The following is a 25,287-nucleotide window of genomic DNA, read 5'->3' on the forward strand; positions in this document are numbered from 1 at the left end:
GCAGCTTTTTTTTTTTCTATCTGCCAGGCTCTAGGCCTACTACCGTCTAGTGCACTCGATGGCGAGGAAACATGCAAGTGGCTGCGTAAAGCGTTGCAGCAGTAAAGAAACTAACATATTCGGAAAGAACTGGTTTCAGAAAAGAAACTAACATATTCGGAAAGAACTGGTTTCAGATCCCTGATGGTTATCTTACTTGTTCTTATCGTACTTACTATGGCTTCCCTAAATCACTTAGAGAGAATAGCGAACCAGTTTCTTCAAAAGGTCTGTATTCGATTACTCGCCCCTCAGATGTGCTACGTCTCATTTTACAGCAGCTGGATGTTAAACTGTAACTGTCAACATATGGGAGTGGAGATGCCTGGAAGTTCGGTTACACTTCTGAAATTCTAACTGACGTACAACTGTAACTTCGAAAAAAATGGAAGAGTGTGTGGTGCAATGGATCTGATAGGGTGCTAAGAGAAGAATTACGGAAGAAGTTGATCTTGTGCAGGTGTGGTACAAGGTAGATGCCCTTTGCTCGGATTAGTTCAAAAGACACAGTGTGTTTTCTGGAACAGTAAAAATTCTATAGTTCATCCCTGAGTTCGCTGATGCACAACAGAAATGTACTGCACATAGACAGCAGTTGTAAGCCACGTTCCGCGAGATTTTGTTTTTCTACGGAGAGTTCAGGCATTGCAAGGCCACGTACATTAACACATAATTACTTGAATCAAGGTGAACTGCAGCGGTGATGTCCATTGCTTTATGAACGTCAAGTAATGCCTCGACGATGTGCACGTTAAACTAACAAACTGCAAAGGGAACTACTCAACTTTTTTTTAAATTAAGCAGTTATTTCGAGATGTTGTACTCACGCTATGGAACAGTACATATATATCTTTACTCTCGTGTCACGTTATCAACATAAAAAAATAGAATTATCTGGTACACTGCACTACTAAGAATTATGAAATAAACCCAAATGATCAGACGTCATTTCGTGCCATTATGTCGTAGAATTAGCCCCTACCTTTGCTGATAAGATAATGTACTGCATCTGTTGCGTACATGATGAAGGACAAGGTAACTACCGTTTACAAGAAGAGAAACAGCGTAGTTACTCATCCCTGTTCCTAATGTGTTGCGTTTGAAACATGGAACCTTCGGCTTCAATGTGCCGCCGACATTTAGAAAATTAGAGACGACGTGACATTTCGAACTGAAAGACGGATGGGAACACATAACAGAATAATTTATCGAATGGACACACGTCTTACAGAGACACAGCATCAACTTATTATTGAATTGCAAAAGCTTTCGACACCTTACGGTGTCTTTGAATGGTTGTGACATTTCAGCGTGTTGGGGTTTTTATGCGAGAGGACAGAACCTTGTTCATTCCGTACGATTTTCTATGAATTATTGACAGTGTTAACAGTTCTTATAAGCTGACAAAGTAAAAAAGTATCCTTGTATGACACTCTTAATAAATACGAAGAGGAGCAACTCCGAAAGTTGGTTTACATGATGTTTTTCAAAGTGGTTCAAATGGCTCTGAGCACTATGGGACTTAACTGTTGAAGTCATCAGTCCCCTAGAACTAAGAACTACTTAAACCTAACTAACCTAAGGACATCACACACATCCATGCCCGAGGCCGGATTCAAACCTGCGACCGTAGCGGTCGCGCGGTTCATGACGGTAGCGCCTAGAACCGCTCGGCCACCCCGGCCAGCCATGATGTTTTTGATTTGTTTTGTTGTGAGAAACCCGCTCCTAAATTTTATGCTGCCCAGCTCGTATTTACACTGTAACTCAGTATTTCAGCGCGAATTTGCTTCTGCAAATTGTCATGCTCATGCATCATTACCAGAAAAGACAGAGAGAACTCTGAAGGGGCTTCAAGCAAGTAACGTAAGAAGCTGTTCGTATTGCAGATAAAAGTTGAAGGACTTAGCTAACCATGTGCTAATCTGTGAACGGCAGAGTTACAGATCTGAGTCCTGAAAAATATTATGATTTCTCAAGAACGGACGTTTATTTATTTATTTACTCAACATTATAGCCTTTTCCGTAATATTCTACAATAGGCCGTAATTTCTGTATTCACTTCACGTACAATGTAAACGACTCTAAACTTCGAAATAAAGCAAAAATTATTATTACTATCACTATCATTAGTGTTGCCTTGTGGTCTTCACTCCGTAAGCTGGATGATGTAGCTCTCCACGCTACTCTACCCCATGTAAGCCTTTTCATCTCCGAATAACTAATCTATTTGACGTTGATTACTGTATTCGGCTCTTGGTCTCCCTCCACACTTCCTTCCGATACTAAATTAAAGTTTTTTGGTATTCCAGAACGTGTCCTGTCAACCGATTTCTTCTTTTAGTCAAGTTAAGCCCACAATTTCTTTTCTCCCCAATTATATTCAGTACTGCTGCATTAGTTGCGTGCTCTACAATTCTAGTCCTCAGCATTCCTCTGTAGCACGACATTTCAAAAGTTTCTATTCTTTTCTTGTCTGAACTGCTTATGATCCACGTTTCACTTCCGTACAAGACTACAATTCGAAGAAATACTGCCGGAAAATACTTCTTAACCCTTAAATTTATAATCGATATCAACAACTTTCTCTTGTTCACAAACTATTTTCTTGCCATAGCGAATCTACATTTTATATCCACTCTACTGCGGCAATCATCATCTGTTTTGCTGCCGAAATAGCAAACCACATCTACTACTGTAAGTGTATCGTTTCCCAATCTAATTACTTCAGCATCACCTGATTAATTCGACTACATTCTATTACCCTTGTTTTGCTTTTGTTGATATTATATTATATTCTTCTTTCAAGACACTATCCTTCCGCTCAGCTGCGCTTCCAAGTCCTTCGCCGTCTCCGACAGAATATCAATGTCATCGGCAAACCTCAAAGTTGTTAATTCCCTTTACATATTTCTCCGTGGTTTGCTCTACAGGTACAGATTGAAAAATGTCGCCGATAGGCAACAATACTGTTTCTCACGACCTTCTCAACCTCTGTTTCCCTTTGATGCCATTCCACTTACAACTTCCGTCTGGTTCCTGTACAAGTTGCACACGGTCTTTCACTGCGTGTGTTTTACCTGTGTTATCTTCAATAATTGAAAGACAGTTTTCCAGTCAATAGTGTTCAAAGCTTTCTCTGAGCTTACAAATGCTATGCAAGTTGATTTCCCTTGCAAAAGCTCTCTTCTTCTTCTGCTTTTGCAGCCTCATTGGGCTACTTCAGTCAATCATTTTGTGGTCATCTTCTTCATATGTTTTCTTTCCGAATTGCCCAGTATCTTTTCATTTGTTCTATTCTTTTTTGTCGTTCCTCATCTGTAAATATAAGTTCTATTTTTTGTTATTTGTCTGTTTTGGTTTAAATAGTATTTTTTATGTTTTTCCATTACTTTAATTTTTTTTAAATTGTCTGAGGTTAATTCTAGTTTTGTTATATCCTCCCAGATTTCCTTTGTCCATCCTAGCTTCTTGCTTCATGTTCCAAATTTCTCTATACTTTTTCTTGGTAGCTTGATTTCTTGTGTCCTCATAATTTTGACTAAAAAAGGGATTCTTTTTTCGGTATAAGATCTGTAATGGGCTCTAGTTCGCTGTACAACGTTCCGTTTGCCACTATGCGCCATTGTCCATCCTTTTGAAATTTCTTATTTATGCTTGCTCTAGCTATTCTTCTCTCTACTTTTATGATTTTGTCGATTCTGTTTTTCTGGATGACTTTGAAGAGTTTCACTTCCGTATGTCACCTCTGGTTGAACAACCATCTTGTGATGTTTTAGCTTAGTTTTGATTGACAGACATTCCTATTGTACGTAGACCGCGTTAATTTTTGAACTTTCATAATTTTGTTAGTTCTTTCTTGCTATACATGTTTCTCGTCCAAGCTACATATTATAATTTCTCCTAGGTTTTTAAACTGTTTGACTACTTCTACTTTCCTGTTACTCACTGTTATGTGCTTAATCATAAGTGGATGAGCTACCTTTATCTCAGTCTTTTCAACTAGTATCTGTGGTCCTATAGTTGTGCTATATTTCGTAGACTTTTTCTTTGATTTCTGGCTTCTTGAATGTTATTAACTAGTAATGATAAGGCACCTCCGAATCTCAGGGATTTTACGTTTATTTGAATTTTCTTGGTTCCAGTTCTTATGTTTTTAGGATTTTTCTTGTACCATTCCCTCATCACGTTCTCCAGAGCACAGTTGAAAAGTGGTGGTGATACGCAGTCTCCCTTTCTTAGCCCTGTTTAAAAGTAAATGGCTCATAATTGTGGAAATTTGTGGTAAGGTCTTATGAGACCAAACTGCAGAAGTCATCGGTCCCTAAGCTAACGCACTACTTAATCTAAATTAAACTAAAGACAACACGCACACCCATACCCCAGGGACGACTCGAGCCTCCGACAGGGGGCAGCCGCGCGGACCGCGACAAGGCGCCCAAGACCGTGCGGCTACCCCGCGCGGCAAATGGCTCATATTTCTTCTCTTCACTTTGCTTTTGATTTGGTGTTTGTCAGACTTACGATCAACAGTCTTATTAATTTGGGGATGTAGACCGAAATTCCTTAGTAAAAGCTTCATCTCTGAAGATTTGTGTGTATATAAACATAAGCTTTTTTGAAGACTAAACACAATATGACTTTTTGAGTCCTGTTTTGTAGAAATCCATTACCAATTTCAAAGCGATTATCTGTTCTGAGCAGGTTCCCCGTGGTCTAAATCCTACTTAGTGCTCTCCTGGTTCCAGTTCAAGTAGTTATTTACAACGATTGTATAGAATTATTGAGATGAGTTGATGTGTGATATCCAAAAGGGAAATTACCCTATACCTCTGGATCTCATTTGTCTATTTTTGTGTAATGAGCGGGTTATAGCTATAATTCAATGTTCTGTTAATTCTTCTTTGTTCCAAAGTTTCATTATGCATTGGTGTAATGATCTCTCCACTAGTTGTAATGCATATTTCCAAAGTTTCGCAAATGTTTGATCTTCTCCACTTGCTTCCCAGAATTCGAGCTCTTACAACGCTGTGCAGACTTCATGCATTACAGGTCGGTTTAGATTTTCTGTTGGTGTTTTAATAGCGGTATGTGTGTTTTTCTGAAATAGGTCCGTTGGATCTTTGCAGCTTATTAATTGTTAAATATTTCTGCTAAAATATCTGTATATTTTATACTGCTATGAGCTTTGTTATTATTTGTATCCTTTAATATTAATATTGGAGGGTCACACTTTTGTTGTTATCTGCTAAATGGGTTTTTTCTCGCTATTTCTTTCTGTTATCAGAAGTATGTCTTTTTGATATTGGCGTTTAACATCTCTATATAAATTCCTACCACCTTTCGCCTTTCCCTTGTTTGCTAGAAGTCGACCTCGGAAAAGATCAGTTCGGCTGCTGGAGAAATGTAGGAACACATGAGGTGATGTTGACTCTGCAGCTATTTTAGAAGACTGGGTAATGATAGCCAAAGCTAGGTTTGCAAGTAAAAGAAATAAACCTAAGTTTTCCTATCTTTCACCTTGCTTATAAAATAAGCCATAGAGTCAGTATGCCTCGTGTGTTCCTACATTTCTCGGGACCCGAACTGATGTTCCCCGAGGCCAACTTCTAGCAAAGAATGGAAGACTGAAAGGTGGAAATAACATACACAGAGGGGTTATACAAAGGTAATGAGCTTGAGGGCAGTATTAAAGAAAGGGAAGATGATATAAATGAAGAAGTGATTGGGGTATGCGATACACGCAGAAGAATTTGACGCAGCACTGAAAACGTAAGTGGAAATGAGATCCCGGGAGTAGTCGACATACCCTACAACCAGTTATATGCTTGACGTGACAGAAGTATCCCGGCTGGTGCACAAGTTGTATGAGGCAGGCAAATACCCTCAGACTTCAGCAAGAGTGTAATAATTCCAGTTCCAAAGAAAACAGGTGCTGACAGTTGTGAATACTACCGAATCTCCAGTTTAATAAGTCACAGTTACAAAGAGCTACGAATAACTACTGTCACTATTATAATCATTAAACCTACCATATATACATTTCCGCGCCCGTCATTACTGCCTCTGCCTCTGTAACGACGTGTAATTACAGAAAACTAGACAGGGTGTTCCATAGATAGTGACCGGGCCAAATATCTCACGAAATAAGCATTAAACGAAAAAATACAAAGAACGAAACTCGTCTAGCTTGAAGGGGGAAACCACATGGCGCTATGGCTGGCCCGCTACATGGCGCTGCCATAGGTCAAACGGATATCAACTGTGTTTTTTTAAAATAGGAGCCCCCATTTCTTGTTACGTATTATTGTAGTACGTAAAGAAATATGAATGTTTTAGTTGGACCACTTTTTTCGCTTTGTGATAGATGGTGCTGTAATAGTCACAAACGTGTAAGTACGTGGTATCACGTAATATTCCGCCAGTGCGGACGGTATTTGCTTCTTGATACATTACCCGTGTTACAATGGACCGTTTACCTATTGCGGAAAAGGTTGATATCGTGTTGATGTATGGCTATTGTGATCAAAATGCCCAACGGGCGTGTGCTATGTATGCTGCTCGGTATCCTGGATGACATAATCCAAGTGTCCGGACCGTTCGCCGGATACTTACGTTATTTAAGGAAACAGGAAGTATTAAGCTACATGTGAAACGTCAATCACGACCTGCAACAATGATGATGCACAAGCAGGTGTTTAAGTTGCTGTCGCGGCCAATCCGCACATCAGTAGCAGACAAATCGAGCGAGAATCGGGAATCTCAAAAACGTCGGTGTTGAGGTTGCTACTTCAACATCGATTGCACCCTTACCATATTTCTATGCACCAGGAATTGCATGGCGACGACTTTGAACTTAGTGTACAGTTCTGCCACTGGGCACAAGAGAAATTACGAAACGATGACAGATTTTTTGCACGCGTTCTATTTAGCGACGAAGCGTCATTCACCAACAGCGGTAACGTAAACCAGCATAATATGCATTACTGGGCAACGGAAAATCCAAGATGGCAGTGACAAGTGGAACATCAGCGGCCTTGGCGGGTTAATGTATGGTGCGGCATTATGGGAGGAAGGATAATTGGCCCCCATTTTATCGATGGCAATCTAAATGGTGCAATGTATGCTGATTTCCTACGTAATGTTCTATCGATGTTACTACAAAATGTTTCACTTAATGACAGAATGGCAATGTAATTCCAACATGATGGATGTCCGGCACATAGCTGGCGTTCGGTTGAAGCGGTATTGAATAGCATATTTCATGACAAGTGGATTGGCCCGCACGTTCACCGGATCTGACGTCCCCGAATTCCTCTCTGTGGGGAAAGCTGAAGAATATTTGCTATCGTGATCCACCGACAACGCCTGACAACATGCGTTAGCGCATTGTCAATGCATGTGCGAACATTATGGAAGGCGAACTACTCGCTGTTGAGAGGAATGTCGTTACACATATTGCCAAATGCATTGAGGTTGACGGACATCATTTTGAGCATTTATTGCATTAATGTGGTATTTACAAGTAATTACGCTGTAACACAATGCGTTATCAGAAATGATAAGTTCACAAAGGTACAATTATCACATTGGAACAACCGAAATAAAATGTTCAAACGTAGCTACGTTCTGTATTTTAATTTAAAAAACCTACCTGTTACCAACTGTTCGTCCAAAATTGTGAGCCATATGTTTGTGACTATCACAGCGCCATCTATCACAAAGCGAAAAAAGTGGTCCAATTAAAACATTCATATTTCTTTACGTGCTTCACGAATATGTAATAAAAATGGGAGCTCCTATTAAAAAATAAAACGCATTTGATATCCGTTTGACCTATGGCAGCGCCATCTAGCGGGCCAACCGTAGTGCCATCTAGTTTCCGCCTTCAAGCTAGACATGTTTCGTTCTTTGTAGTTTTTTCGTTTGACGCATATTTCGTGAGATATTTGGCCCGGTCACGATCAATGGACCACCCTGTATATTTAACAGGTATTACATTGTCGATCTGTCATACTGACTCACTGAGTAGGTACACTGCCGATTCGATGGGCACTGCAGAGGACGTTATGAAGGGGTCTGAAATCTTTGTCCATTCGGACCTTACCAAATTGTGATGGAGAAGCAAACACAGTGGTTGTTTGTTATTCACTATCGTTTTAATAGTATTCAGTCGATTTATAAAAGTTAACCGACTTCGATTCTAATAAGACATCAATAAAAATTATGAACCAGGAAGATGGAAGTGTAAAAATGGGAGGGGTGTAAAATAAGTAAGGCAACACTTTGTTTCTGAAAGCAGGTTGGTTTTATTCAAGATTCCTATACACTATATTATTTCCCACTCTTCTGACTACAACACCCATTTTTAACATAATCTCCGTTCAACGCGACCGGCTTACTCCACATTACTGGGAGACCTGTATGCCGGCATGGTACCACTCTACTGGTCGATGTCGGAGCCAACGTCTTGCTACATTCATTCCGCCCCCCCCCCCCCCTCCATCCACATATTGCTTGCCGCGAAGTATATCCTTCATTGGGCCAAACAGATGGAAGTCGGATGGTGCGAGATCCGAGCTGTTGAGTGGATGAGGGAGAACAGTTCTTGAAGTTTAATGAGCTCCTCTCGGATGCGCAGACATGTGTGAGATCTTGTCATGGAGAAGCAGAAGTTCGTTTGCAGTTTTGTGGTGACGAACACGTTGAAGCCGTTTCTTCAATTTCCTGATGGTAGCACAATACCCGCAGAGTTGAACGTTGCACCATGCGGGAAGACATCAAGCGGAGACCCAGAAGACCGCTGCCACGAGGGTGTGGCTTTGAACTTTTACTTCAGGGGAGAGGTGGTATGGCGCCACCCATGGATTGCCATTTCGTTTCCAGTTCTAAAAGACGAATCTATATTTCATCGTCTGTGACGATGTTCGACAAAACTGTCCCATCACCTCGTAACGCGCAAGCAATTCCGCCCGCATTGCATCTAAAATAAGCCCTAGGGTAAGTATGCCTCGTGTGTTCCTACATTTCTCGGGACGCAAACTGATATTCCTCGAGGTTGACTTCTGGCAACGAACAGAACTAATATACACAGAGGGGTTATACAAAGTAAATGAGGTTGAAGGCAGTAGTATAGAAAGGGAAGAGAATATAAATGAAGAAGTGATTGGGGTATCGTTGCTCGTTGCTCTTCTTTGCTCTTTATGGTCTAGACGAGTGTGTCAGACGTCCAGTTGAGCAGCGAGGTGTTTGATTGTGATTCATCGATCACCTCAAACGAGAATTCAAAAATGGCTCTGAGCACCATAGGTCCTAACATCTGAGGTCATCAGTCCCCTAGAACTTAGAACTACCTACACCTAATCAACCTAAGGACATCAGACACATCCATGCCCGAGGCAGGATTCGAACCTGTGGCCTTAGCGGTCGTGCGGCGCCTAGAAGCGCTCGGCCACACCGGCCGGCTTGTATGAGAGTGTCCGCACGTTCCAAAGTTGTAGGAGTCACAGCAGTGTGCAGTCAGTCGGCAAGAGGGCGATCGGACAAATGGTTCAAATGGGTCTGAGCACTATGGGACCTAACATCTGTAGTGCCATCTAGTCTCCGCCTTCAAGCTAGACATGTTTCGTTCTTTGTAGTTTTTTCGTTTGACGCATATTTCGTGAGATATTTGGCCCGGTCACGATCAATGGACCATCCTGTATATTTAACAGTTTTTTTATGTCGATCTGTCATACTGACTCATTGAGTAGGTACACTGCCGATTCGATGGGCACTGCAGAGGACGTTATGAAGGGGTCTGAAATCTTTGTCCATTCGGACCTTACCAAATTGTGATGGAGAAGCAAACACAATGGTTGTTTGTTATTCACTATCGTTTTAATAGTATTTAGTCGATTTATAAAAGTTAACCGACTTCAATTCTAATAAGACATCAATAAAAATTATAAACCAGGAAGATGGAAGAGTAAAAATGGAAGGGGTGTAAAATAAGTAAGGCAACACTTTGTCTCTGAAAGCAGGTTGGTTTTATTCAGGATTCCTATACACTATATTATTTCCCACTCTTCTGACTACAACACCCTATTTTTAACATAATCTCCGTTCAACGCGACGGGCGTACTCCACATTACTGGGAGACCTGTATGTTCGCATGGTACCACTCTACTGGTCGATGTCGGAGCCAACGTCTTGCGGTTCCAGACTGAAACACCTAGAACCGCACGGCCACACCGGCCGTCGGCGATCGGACAGATCTGCGCGAACTTGTTGCTGTGGTGACGGACGCGTCGCAACGACTCGTCGTGCTTTTGTTCACTGCCAGGTCTCCGTACATATTTTTAAAGTGCCTATTAATATCTGCGTAGCTCTGCCAAAAGAAACTCAATGACAGCTGTCTGCTTGGGGCGCATCTTTACAGACGCCACTCATAATGGTCACTTTATTCTCTTTGTCTCACACTTTTAGACTTTTTGTTGGGACAATTGTGAACAGAAAGCTCGTTCGGCGACCGCTGCCAGCAGCCGGGGTCCCGTTAGGCGCGCGCCGTCAGTCAGTCAGGCCCGCGCCAGGTGTTGCCGTGGCGCCCTCTGCCACGCCGCGCGATCACATCTGGCCAACCTGGCGCCGACCCCGCACGTGCCCCCGCCAGGGCCTGAATTAAACATGCGGCTACAGGCGCGGACGCTGAATTATTCCCGCCCGGTCGAACTGCGGTTATACCGGCGGTCCGGCGGTCTCGTCGCTAATAATGTCCCGTTAATTGTCCTGAAAGTGCTGCCACCATCACTGCAATTGGGAGGAACTGCTTTGTAGAACCGCTTTGTACGGGGTCTGCCGATCCTGAGGGCGGCAGTAATTCCCGTGGAAAGTAAGTTCTTGCGAGGGCAATCCCTTGTGCACCTTCAATCGTAACACTCATGAACACTTTGAGTATTCAAATACTTTAAGTTCCGCAGGTTATACATTAAGACACCGAAGTCCTCATTATCACATCAGTTCCATAACTACATGACTGACCTGCCAGTGTCTAGCTACCGTTCCCTCATATTCACCTTAACTTCGCTCACATCCACTTACATAGTAAGGGGGTAGTTATTAAGCAGCTGGCAGCTGTCGCCGAACGAGCTTTCTGTTAACAATTGTCCCAACAAAAAGTCTAAAAGTGTGAGACAAATCACTTATTGAATAATCACTTATTGAATAATTCATTTTTTACTGTTAAAGGAAACGATTTCCCGGTATGAGACCCCGTTCATCTAGAACACCAGGTGATCAAAAGTCAGTATAAATTTGAAAACTTAATAAACCACGGAATAATGTAGATAGAGAGGTAAAAATTGACACACATGCTTGGAATGACATGGGGTTTTACTAGGAAAAAAAAAGTTCACAAAATGTCCGACAGATGAAACTGGACAGAAAAAATGCTACCATGACGAGGACGTACGCCGATATGTTACAGAATCGCATCATCCCCAGCCTGGCTGATAAACACTTCCTGCGACGTACGAAGTATATGCAGGACGGCGCTGCACACCATATTGCTAGACGCGTGAAAGACCTATTGCGCGCGTCGTTTGGTGATGATCGTGTGCTCAGCCGCAACTTTTGTCATGCTTGGCCTCCCGGGTCCCCAAACCTCAGTCCGTGCGATTATTGGCTTTGGGGTTACCTGAAGTCGCAAGTGTATCGTGATCGACCGACATCTCTAGGGATGCTGAAAGGCAACATCCGACGCCAATGCAACTCCGGACATGCTTTACAGTGCTGTTCACATTATTCCTCGACTGCAGCTATTGTTTAGGATTGATGGTGGACATATTGAGCATTTCATGTAAAGAACATCGTCTTTGCTTTGCCTTACTTTGTTATGCTAATTATTGCTAGTCTGATCAGATGAAGCGCCATCTGTCGGACTTTTTTGAACTTTTGTATTTTTTTGGTTCTAATGCAACTCCACGTCATTCCAAGCATGTATGCCAATTTGTGCCTCTCTATCTACATTATTCCGTGATTTATTCAGTTTTCAAATTTATACTGACTTTTTGATCACCCGGTATATAACCTTTGGGATAGGGACCATTTGAACACGCAATGAAGGATCGTCTTACTGTGACTATCCAACAATAGACCCCCCCAAAGTTTGGATATTACATACTTCTTCCAGCTTAGGCACATGGAGCAAACTGGATGGTTCTTTTTGCATTAGATGTTGTCTACGCTGCGACGTAAGCGGCGATTCTTGTGAAAACGAAAACTACAAGGGGTTTTGGGTACCAGAACCAAACCAAGGATTCCATGACGGCTATGCACAACAAATGGCTGAAGTACAATGTATTCCTAGGATCTCTATCTCGAGTGAGCTGGAAAATTTTCTTGATATTTTTATTCATTTCCGACATACAGAGGCTCAAAGATACCCTACCTGTACATTCCAGTACGCACATAATATCCGGTCTGAGGCGAATACGTAGTTTGTAATGTGACGCAACTGTAAAGTGTCTCCATTATCATCAGAATGGTTTTGTGAACCCCACTTTGTGGTACTGAAGCACATACAAAATTTTTGCGCACGTCAAATCTGGTCTGGCGTGTAAAATTAGTTTAACATTACTTCAGTTTCACGTAAGTAAACGAACAAAATTTTACTAACCCACTTCCGCTGGCCACCAAACTCCCCAGTATCACCTGCCTTATTCTACCTTCTCCAACACCTTTAACAACTTTCCCAAAAATTTTGGCATGCAAACATATTCGCGAGTCGCATCTCACTCAAACGAGCTCTCCGAACTGTAATTCTCTCACACTAACTGGTCCACCACTGTAAGTCACTCGCACCCATCCACTCTTGCTTGCTCATTCTTAATTCATTCAGCAAAATTCATTGTTGTTGTCTCGATGTATCTCTCTGTCGCCCTCCCCTATCTTACAGCCACAGCCTCAATCATTCGGTCTTACTACTGTCTTACTCTCACTGACACTGCCTTCCTCTGGTTCTCTTTGAACTGCTAGCAACTCATTCATCCCTTCCCACTGCTGGCACCTCTTCTCACTTTCACTGTGTCCCTCTTCATCGTTGACATTGTCAAGGACACTGTCTCTGAGTGAAGGAGACAATGCCAGTGGGAGAAGAATAAAGAAAAAGAGAAGGTAGAAGTGGGTGAAATCAGTGGTAGTGAGAGACAAAGTCTATGACAATCACAATGATGAAGAGAGAGAAAGCGGCAGAAAGACGAGACAGCACCTCCTATCGATCCATGATGATGTGGCTTTCACGTTATAAACAAGTATCTTTCACGTACCTGCAAAGCTCAATCGCTTCTCGTTGACAGAGACTACGGACGCTGGAGGCTTATACACTGAAGCGCCAAAGAAACTGGCATAGGCAAGAGTACTCAAATACAGAGATATGTAAACAGGCAGAATACGGCATTGATGTCGGTAACGCCTATGTAAGACAACAAGTGTCTGGCGCAGATATCAAAATTTAAGCATGTTTAAATGCAGTGTTATAGTCGGCGCATCAGCGATGCGACGCAGCATCCCCAAGACAGCGGCCATTTCACGAGTGCACCGTTAATATCAGGAATCCGGTAAAACATCAGATCTCCGACATCGCTGCGGCCGGAAAGAGATTCTGCAAGAACGGGACCAACGACGACTGAAGAGAATCGCTCAACGTGACAAAAGTGCAGCCCTTTCGCAAACTGCTAAAGATTTCGAAGTTGGGCCATCAACACGTGGCAACATGCGAACCATTCAACTAAACGTCATCGATAGGCTTTCGGAGCCGAAGGTCCGCTCGTGAAGCCTTGATGAACGCATCGCAAAACTTTACGCCTCGATTGGGCCCGTCAACACCGACATTGGACTGTTGAAGACTGGAAACACGTTGCCTGGTCGGACGAGTCTCGTTTCAAATTGTATGGAGAGGATGGACGTGAACGGGTATGGAGACAACCTCATGAGTCCATGGACCCTGCGCGTCAGCAGCGGACTGTTCATGTTGGTGGAGGCTCTGTAATGGTGTGGGGCGTCTGCAGTTGGAGTGATATGAGACCTCTGATACGTTTGGATACTATTCTGACAGGCAACACGTTCGTGAGCATCCTGCTTGATCACCTGCATCGATTCATGTCCATTGTGGATTCCGACGGACTTGGACAATTCCAACAGGACACTGCGACGCCCCACACGACCAGAATTGCTACAGAGTGGCTCCAGGATCACTCTTCTGAGTTTAGACACTTCCGCTGGCCACCAAACTCACCAGACATGAGCATTACTGAGCTTATGTGGGATGCCTTGCAACGTTATGTTCAGAAGAGATCTCTACCCCCTTGTACTCTTACGGATTTACGGGCAGTCCTGCAGGATTCATGGTGTCAATTCCCTCCAGCACTACCTCAGACATTAGTCAAGTCCATGCCACGTCGTTTTGCGGCACTTCTGCGTGCTCGCCTGGCACTACACAATATTAGGCAGATGTACCAGTTTCTTTGGCTCTTTAGTGTATTTTTCCTTCCTTAGTTCCAACCATTTTAGACAAAACAAAAGAAACTATCTTTTACAGGATTTGGTGGCTACCATTTTTGTTCCGTTTTTGGCAGCTGGATACCTTTTAACAATTCCTTGCATGATGATGTTATTGTTTTATATGCGTCTTATCGTGCTATCGTCTTATTTGTGAGCGGAAGGTGTAAGTAGTTCTAACAAAGGAGCCTATTGTTGTTAGTGCCTGTCGGACGGTCACATCTTGAGTGCCCAGTTTAGTCGTTGTTACTACTACATCTACATCTACATGACTACTCTGCAATTCACATTTAAGTGCTTGGCAGAGGGTTCATCGAACCACAATCATACTATCTCTCTACTATTCCACTCCCGAACAGCGAGCGGGAAAACGAACACCTAAACCTTTCTGTTCGAGCTCTGATTTCTCTTATTTTATTTTGATGATCATTCCTACCTATGTAGGTTGGGCTCAACAAAATATTTTCGCATTCGGAAGAGAAAGTTGGTGACTGGAATTTCGTAAAAAGGTCTCGCCGCGACGAAAAACGTCTATGCTGTAATGACTTCCATCCCAACTCGTGTATCATATCTGCCACACTCTCTCCCCTATAACGTGATAATACAAAACGAGCTGCCCTTTTTTGTACCCTTTCGATGTCCTCCGTCAATCCCACCTGGTAAGGATCCCACACCGCGCAGCAATATTCTAACAGAGGACGAACGAGTGTAGTGTAAGCTGTCTCTTTAGTGGACTTGTTGCATCTTCTAAGTGTCCTGCCAATGAAACGCTACCTTTGGCTCGCCTTGCCGACAATATTATCTATGTGGTCCTTCCAACTGAAGTTGTTCGTAATTTTAACACCCAGGTACTTAGTTGAATTGACAGCCTTGAGAATTGTACTATTTATCGAGTAATCGAATTCCAACGGATTTCTTTTGGAACTCATGTGGATCATCTCACACTTTTCGTTATTTAGCGTCAACTGCCACCTGACACACCATACAGCAATCTTTTCTAAATCGCTTTGCAACTGATACTGGTCTTCGGATGACCTTACTAGACGGTAAATTACAGCATCATCTGCGAACAGTCTAAGAGAACTGCTCAGATTGTCACCCAGGTCATTTATATAGATCAGGAACAGTAGAGGTCCCAGGACGCTTCCCTGGGGAACACCTGATATCACTTCAGTTTAACTCGATGATTTGCCGTCTATTACTACGAACTGCGACCTTCCTGACAGGAAATCACGAATCCAGTCGCACAACTGAGACGATACCCCATAGCTCCGCAGCTTGATTAGAAGTCGCTTATGAGGAACGGTGTCAAAAGCTTTCCGGAAATCTAGAAATACGGAATCAACTTGAGATCCCCTGTCGATAGCGGCCATTACTTCGTGCGAATAAAGAGCTAGCTGCGTTGCACAAGAGCGATGTTTTATGAAGCCATGCTGATTACGTGTCAATAGATCGTTCCCTTCGAGGTGATTCATAATGTTTGAATACAGTATATGCTCCAAAACCCTACTGCAAACCGACGTCAATGATATAGGTCTGTAGTTAAATGGATTACTCCTACTACCCTTCTTGAACACTGGTGCGACCTGCGCAATTTTCCAATCTGTAGGTACAGATCTATCGGTGAGCGAGCGGTTGTATATGAGTGCTAAGTAGGGAGCTATAGTATCAGCGCAATCTGAAAGGAACCTAATCGGTATACAATCTGGACCTGAAGACTTGCCCGTATCAAGCGATTTGAGTTGCTTCGCAACCCCTAAGGTATCTACTTCTAAGAAACTCATGCTAGCAGATGTTCGTGTTTCAAATTCTGGAATATTCCATTCGTCTTCCCTGGTGAAGGAATTTCGGAAAACTGCGTTCAATAACTCCGCTTTAGCGGCACAGTCGTCGATAACAGTACCATCGGCACTGCGCAGCGAAGGTATTGACTGCGTCTTGCCGCTTGTGTACTTTACATACGACCAGAATTTCTTCGGATTTTCTACCAAATTTCGAGACAATGTTTCGTTGTGGAACCTATTAAAGGCATCTCGCATCGAAGTACGTGCCAAATTTCGCGCGTCTGTAAATTTTAGCCCATCTTCGGGATTTCGCGTTCTTCTGAACTTCGCATGCTTTTTCCGTTCAATAGCTAACTAGAGTTATATGATGTTTTACCAAGCGGCTTTCAAATTTCATATCTATGAATTTGCACTGTGACGCAGGACAAGCTTGTATAATAACGACTGGATATTTTCTGTTCAGAAAGGGACAAAATTAGTCAGGCCACGTAATGCAGATGAAACAGAAACGATGCCTGTGACATAACATTTAAAAGATATGTCCCCGTTTACTTTTAGATTAAATCATCGCACTATCAGTATATCTATTGAAACTGCGACACAAAATTAACTGGTACTAAAAGCAGTTCGCTGATAATGCGGTTATCTGAAACGAATCGCCAGCACGAGGAAATCACAGTAAGCGCAGCGCGATCTTGGTAAGGCTGTGGCCTTGAATGTCGCTCACGACTGTAGCAAGTCACGTCATTACGATACACTTGAGCAGCACTGCGAGACAACTTGGAAGGGAATGATCAGATAAATGTAGAAAACGATAACAAGCGAAGTACTACGTATCACAACTTATTGGGGATTTCAACGTAGATTTTCTGAAACAGTCAGATAGAAAGCGTGACCTTGAAGTATTACTTGGTTCTTTCAATTTGCCATCAGTTATCAATTTTCCTACTCGGGTGGTACAGGAAAGCAGCACATCGATAGATAACGTTTTCATAGACTAAGATAAATTTAATCAAATAAAAACTTTTCCTGTTAAGAATGGTCTGTCTGATCACGATGCACAGCTAGTTACAGTATATGCTATAGCTCCATACAGTAATGCAAAACAGTCCTCCAAAATAGTGCGTTCCATTAACGATTTAACACTTCAAAATTTTAGGGAAAGCTTGCAACAGTTAGGCTGGGATGAGGTGTACAGGGAACATGATGCTAATTTAAAATTTAAGCTTTTTCATGATACCTTTGTCAGTATATATGAAAACATTTTCCCTAAGAAAACAGTGAAATATTATTTGTTATAGGCCATGTAAAAAGCCATGGCTTACTAGAGGGATAAAATACCTTGTAAACTGAAAAGGGAAATGTGTCTTATAGCTAGGAGGAATAATGATCCCGAAACAATGAAACGTTATAAAAACTACTGCACTGTATTCAGAAAAGTTATTAAGAATTCCAGAAGTATGTGCATTATGTCCGATATTAGCACATCTGATAATAAAATTAAAACAATTTGGAATAATGTTGAAAGGGAAACAGGGCAACCGAGGGCACAGGGAGACTGTATTTCTATCAGACACAATGGAAAGTTTGTTAACAAGAAGTCAGAAGTAGAAAACATTTTTAATAATCATTTTTAAGTGTTGTAGAGAAAATAGGTTCCAGCTATTCATTAGAAAATGCAAGACAGTATATGGAAGAAGCAATACCTACGCAATTTGATAAAATTGAAATTCCACCCACCTCTCCTACTGAAATTGGGAAAATAATAAATTCACTCAAAAGTAAAAGCTCGCATGGAATTGATGGCATTTCCAACAGAGTACTAAAAGCTTGTTCCCAACAAATAAGCAGCATTCTCAGTCACATATGTAGTACCACACTGAAACAGAGAATTTTTCCAAGTAGACTGAAATATGCTATTGTTAAGCCACTGCATAAAAAAGGGATAGATCTGATGCTAACAGCTACCGCCCAATCTCACTTCTGACAGCTGTATCCAAAGTTCTTGAAAAAATAATGTATTCAAGAGTAGCATTTAATATTTGTAAAAATGAAGTACTAACAAAATGTCAATTTGATTTTCAGAAAAGGCTTTTCAACAGAAAATGTTATATATGCTTTCACTGATCAAATATTAAATGCAGTGACTAACCGAACATCACCCATTGGGATATTATGTGGTCTCTCAAAGGCTTTTGATTGTGTGAATCATGAAATTCTTCTAGATACGCTTAAGTATTGTGGTATGAGTGGGAGTAATAATACAGTAAATAACATCATGAGCGTATTAGCTATCGTGTTTTAACTCCTTTAAGACTTATATGCAAGTTTCTTCCACAGTTCATAGAATAAACAACTAACACGAAATTAATGCACTAATAATTTCTCTACGTCATAATTGACCAAATTAGGTAGAGACGAATTATAACTGTCATGGGTGTCTCCGTATCAACTCCGTAAAGGTTACAGAAATAGAAAAGCCTAAACGCTGGTTTCATGATTCACTCATCACAAACATATTAAGATCACGTCTCATAGGAGAGATAATCATTCACGTAAGTGCATCAAAGTCTGTGGGACAAGCCTGTGACCGCGCTATCGGTCTGGCTGCAGAAAAAATGAAGTCTATCCTCTCCCCGGCGTTAGGAGGGGGATGGTGGTGGTGGGCACATCACACGGGCCGCCTTTTACTCCCGACAATGATCCCTGGTACAAATCTGACAGTACGCCCGTCCTGGAGGCACTGGAAAGAGGAAAAACCCAACTCCGAGCAGCAGTTTAACCCGGACTTCAGGGCGGCGTATGGGGCGATACTCGCTGGATCAACACGGCCACGATGATCCACCTAAAAGAAAAAACTTTCGGATATCTACACAACGGTGCTAACGCACCATCTGAACTTCGCGATCACGGTGAATCTACGAACAAGCTGTCAGGGGCAGAACAGCATTACGCAGAACGTATTGCACGTACCACTCTAAGACAAGAAAAACGACGCCCACGAAGGACTAATGAAAGCGGTCACAAATTGATGTTCATACAGATACCGACGAAAAAAACTGTAAGCTTTGGCGGCCTATGGATGAATATGTGACGTTGCAGCGAAATTTCAATGCGCATCTGGCAAAAAAAAATGGTTCAAATGGCTCTGAGCACTATGGGACTGAACTGCTGTGGTCATTAGTACCCTAGAACTTAGAACTACTTAAACCTAACTAACCTAAGGACATCACACACATCCATGCCCGAGGCAGGATTCTAACCTGCGACCGTAGTTGTCGCACGGTTCCGGACTGCGTGCCTAGAACCGCGAGACCACCTCGGCCGGCATCTGGCAAGGTTAGTGAAGTGGTATGAGAGGGGGCGAAGCGGTAAGGTGCCGGGCCAAAATTACGTTACACGTTTAGATTACAATAATTTATTACACAGTAAGTCCAACTTAAATATTAAAACCCAGAAGCCTTGTTTTAACTTTTGCCGGCCTCGGTGGCCTTGCGGTTCTAGGCGCTTAGTCCGGAACCGCGCGACTGCTACGGACGCAGGTTCGAAGCCTGCCTCGGGCATGGATGTGTGTGATGTCCTTAGGTTAGTTAGGTTTAAGTAGTTCTAAGTTCTAGGGGACTGATGACCACAGATGTTAAGTCCCATAGTGCTCAGAGCCATTTTAACTATTTTTTAACTTTTCACAGGATGAATAACGCACAAATTTTCTTCGTATTATAGTTTCTTATGACATCATACAACAAGAAATAACAGTTTAACAGTCTGTTGGTGTTCCAGATGAAACTAATCTGCAACCACAAATTTCAGACACTGCCTACATCTCAGGACAAGAGCAGGTGTCAAAACTCAAATGAGTTTCAAAGACTTTAGATAACAACTATAAAATGACAGGCTCACCTCATATCAAGGTTGAATCCTGAATTGAGCAAGTAACTGTGCTTACGAAATTCTGATGCAATCCAGTTACTATATTTCCACCTGATCACGCTAACTTTTATTTATCATTTTAAACAGCGTCACGCCAAAGTTCATTGCAATGTAAAGATTTAAAAAAAAAAAACATAACAGTAATCACGTAACTTCAATTAGTGAACAACACTGAGTACACAAATTCGAAATAACATTGATGACAGACACACAGCCTTTGACACACACCCTTTTCAAAATTGTGTCTATCCACAAACTGTGCGACTGCTACGGTCGCAGGTTCGAATCCTGCCTCGGGCATGGATGTGTGTGATGTCCTTAGGTTAGTTAGGTTTAAGTAGCTCTAAGTTCTAGGGGACTAATGACCACAGCAGTTGAGTCCCATAGTGCTCAGAGCCATTTGAACCATTTTTTGTCTATCCACAGGAGCAAATCTATTTTAGTACAAGGAACTCAATTCAACCAGACAACTTGGAACTAAATAGCAAATTTATGTGACTAACAGTCCCCACAGTAGACAGAACTTGGATGAAAAAAAAATATAGCTCCAAGCACTTTGGGACTTAACATCTGAGGTCATGAGTGGCCTAGCCTTAGAACTACTTAAACCTAACTAACCTGAGGACATCACACACATCCATGCCCGAAGCAGGTTTCGAACCTGCGACCGTAGCAGCAGCGCGGTTCCGGAATGAAGCGCCTATGATCGCTCGGCCACAGAGCCCGGCGGATAGCAAAGTAATACACGACTGGCCATTAAAATTGCTGCACCAAGAAGAAATGCAGATGATAAACGGGTATTCATTGGACGAATAATTTATACTAGAACTCACATGTGATTTCATTTTCACGCAATTTGGGTGCATAGATCCTGAGAAATCAGTACCCAGAACAACCACCTCTGGCCGTAATAACAGCCTTGATACGCCTGTGCATTGAGTCAAACAGAGCTTGGATGGCGTGTACAGGTACAGCTGCCCATGCAGCTTCAATACGATACCACAGTTCATCAAGAGTAGTGACTGGCGTACTGTGACGAGCCAGTTGCTCGGCCACCATATTGGACTTACATTTCAGCAAGATAATGTGCGTTTACACACGGTGAGAGTTTCTCTTACTTGTCTTCGTGCTTATCAAACTGTACCTTGGCCAGCGATGTCGTCGTCTGGTCTCTCTCCAATTAAGATTATTTGGAACATTATGGGCTGGATTCTCCAAACTGCTCTGGATTTCGACGATCTTAAGCACCATCTGGGTAGAATTTGGCACGAGATTCCTCAGGAGGACACCCAACAGCTCCGTCAATCAATATTAAGCCGAATAACTGCTCGCATATAGACCGGAGGTGAACCAAAGCGTTATCGACTTGCTCAATCTGTGAAATTCGTTCTCTTGAACATATCATCCCATTTTTCTGAAACTGTCATCGTCTGTACGACTATGAACGTACATCACATCTACCAATTTCCCTCCCATTCGGATTATTATTTTGTAATGTGCCGCCTTTTTAGTCTTTCAGTGTATGAATGCAACTTCTACAATGACAAATGAGACCCTTCCACCAAACGCAGACAGGTAAATTATAAAGCATGAAGCATCTTCACTACTATTACCAGGAACAGGGAAGCGTCTCAGAGTGATAGAAGGATAAAAACACCAAGATGTTTCGTTCGACGTTCAAGAAGGGATTGAAGAGAAGGCACCAAGATCGGAGACGACACTTAAAGAGCAAAAGTATATGGACACGGCCGGAACAAGCTAGAGCTAGCTTGCATCCTCATCAACATCAAAAGGTAAAACGGAACGCTGCAGCGTGTGTAAATAGTATGACATAGGTCCTTACATTATAACTGTAGAAAGAAGATTTCAGAACGTAAGGAAGCTGCACCCCATCACCTTAGGATGTTTATTTCACTTGTCAGTCTCCAAATCAGACTACACTGTGAGCCACCTGAACACGGCTGGAGGAAATAGGTTCAGTATACAACTGAGAGTAGCAGTGGTAACCAATAATCCAGCGATATATACTGCCTTCGACAAAAAGAACTCTTATACCTTGATGTGTCTTCAGTACGAAGAATGGTTTGATACCGCTCTTCACACTAGTCCATTCTGTGAAAGATCCCTCATCTCTGCATAGCTGCTGCATCGTACATCCATTTGAACCCGCTTGCTGCTGTCAAGCCTTGGTTTCTCTCTAAACAGCTTACGCACTTCCCTACACGACCAGAAAGATACCTCAGGATGTATCCTATCAATCATTCCTCACTTTTAACTAAGTTGTGCCATAAATTTATATCTCCCCATTTAGATTCAGCACCTCTTCATTAGTTATCCGATCTGCCCACTTAATCTTCAGCATTTGCCTATGTCACATGTCACAAGCTGCTAATCCCTTAATTCGTTCTTATATGAACTACTTGTCATCCAGTCACACCGCGTCCTGCCACACACACACACACACACACACACACACACACACACAAACAAATATATCCGTTATAAAATAGACGATTAATTGATGCCTAAGAATATGTCTTATGAAAGGGTCCAATCATTCAGTCAAGTTGTGCCCCGTTTTTTTTTTATTTCAAAGTATGTACATTTTTAACTTCACCTTCTCATTAATTACGCGACCTATCTATCTAATCTACAGCATTCTGCTGTTGTTGCCGGCCGCGGTGGTCTCGCGGTTCTAGGCGCGCAGTCCGGAACCGTGCAACTGCTACGGTCGCAGGTTCGAATCCTGCCTCGGGCATGGATGTGTGTGATGTCCTTAGGATAGTTAGGTTTAAGTAGTTCTAAGTTCTAGGGGACTAATGACCACAGCAGTTGAGTCCCATAGTGCTCAGAGCCATTTTTTTTTTTTTTGCTGTTGTTGTCGTTGTTGTTGTGGTCTTCAGTCCTGAGACTGGTTTGATGCAGCTCCTACATCCTTTTGAATCTGCTTAGTGTATTCATCTCTTGGTCTCCCTCTACGATTTTTACCCTCCACGCTGCCCTCCAATGATAAATTTGTGATCCCTTGATGCCTCATAACATGTCCTACCGACCGGTCCCTTCTTCTCGTCAAGTTGTGCCACGAAATCCTCTTCTCCCCGATTCTATTCAATACCTCCTCATTAGTTATGTGATCTACCCATCTGATCTTCAGCATTCTTCTGTAGCACCACATTTCGAAAGCTTCTATTCTCTTCCTGCCCAAACTATTTACCGTCCGTATTTCACTTCCATACATGGCTACACTCCATACGAATACTTTCAGAAAGGACTTCCTGACACTTAAATCTATACTCGATGTTAACAAATTTCTCTTCTTTAGAAACGCTTTCCTTGCCATTTCCAGTCTACATTTTATATCTTTTCTACTTCGACCATAATCAGTTATTTTCCTCCCCAAATAGCAAAACTCCTTTACTACTGTAAGTGTCCCATTTCCTGTTCGAATCACCTCAGCATCACCAGACTTAATTCGACTACATTCCATTATCCTCGTTTTGCTTTTGTTGATATTCATCTTATATCCTCATAGCCTTTCGCTCTCTGAATTTTACCCCTGCCACCTTTAGAATTTGAAAGAGAGTATTCCAGTCAACATTGTCAAATGCTTTTTCTAAGTCTACAAATGCTAGAAACGTAGGTTTGCCTTTCCTTAATCTTTCTTGTAAGATAAGTCGTAAGGTCAGTATTGCCTCACGTGTTCCATTCTGCTGTAACAACATATTTAAAAACCTTCATACTCTTCGGTGTGAACCGTTTACCGTCTACACTCCAACAAATGCCTCCACAAAAGACTTACCAACACTTAGAAATACATTCTACATCATAAATTATTTTCCTGCTCTAGTAACAAAAGTAAGTGTCTCCTTTTGTAATTTAATTCCCTGAGCACCGCCTGATTTAATCGACTATATTCCATCATCATCATCATCATTTAAGACTGATTATGCCTTTCAGCACTCAGTCTGGAGCATAGCCTCCCTTATAAAATTCCTCCATGATCCCACATTCAATGTTAACATTGGTGCCTCTTCTGCTGTTAAGCCTATTACTTCAAAATCATTCTTAACCTAATCCAGTTACCTTCTCCTTGGTCTGCTCCGACTCCTCCTACCCTCTACTGCTGAACCCATGAGTCCCTTGGGTAACCTTGCTTCTCCCATGCGTGTAACATGACCCCACCACCTAAGCCTGTTCGCCCTGACTGCTACATCTATACAGTTCATTCCCAGTTTTTCTTTGATTTCCTCATTGTGGACACCCTCCTGCCATTGTTCCCATCTACTAGTACCTGCAATCATCCTAGCTACTTTCATATCCGTAACCTCAACCTTGTTGATAAGGTAACCTGAATCCACCCAGCTTTCGCTCCCATACAGCAAAGTTGTTCGAAAGATTGAACGGAGCACAGATAGCTTAGTTTTGGTACTGACTTCCTTCTTGCAGAAGAGAGTAGATCGTAGCTGAGCGCTCACTGCATTAGCTTTGCTACATCTTGCTTCCAGTTCTTTCACTATGTTGCTATCCTGTGAGAATATGCATCCTAAGTACTTGAAACTGTCCACCTGTTCTAACTTTGTTCCTCCTATTTGGCACTCAATCCGTTTATATTTGTTTCTCACTGACATTACTTTCGTTTTGGAGATGCTAATCTTCATACCATAGTCCTTACCTTTCTGATCTAGCTCTGAAATATTACTTTGCAAACTTTCAATCGAATCTGCCATCACAACTAAGTCATCCGCATATGCAAGACTGCTTATTTTGTGTTCACATACGTTAATCTCACCCAGCCAGTCTATTGTTTTCAACATAAGATCCATAAATAATATGATCAACAGTGGAGACAGGTTGCAGCCTTGTCTTACCCCTGAAACTATTCTGAACCATGAACTAAAATTACCGTCAACTCTCACTGCTGCCTGACTATCCATGTAAAGACCTTTAATTGCTCGCAAAAGTTTGCCTCTTATTCCATAATCTCATAGAACGGACAATA

The sequence above is a fragment of the Schistocerca gregaria genome, chromosome 3, assembly GCF_023897955.1.
Source record: "Schistocerca gregaria isolate iqSchGreg1 chromosome 3, iqSchGreg1.2, whole genome shotgun sequence".
Lineage (NCBI taxonomy): Eukaryota > Metazoa > Arthropoda > Insecta > Orthoptera > Acrididae > Schistocerca > Schistocerca gregaria.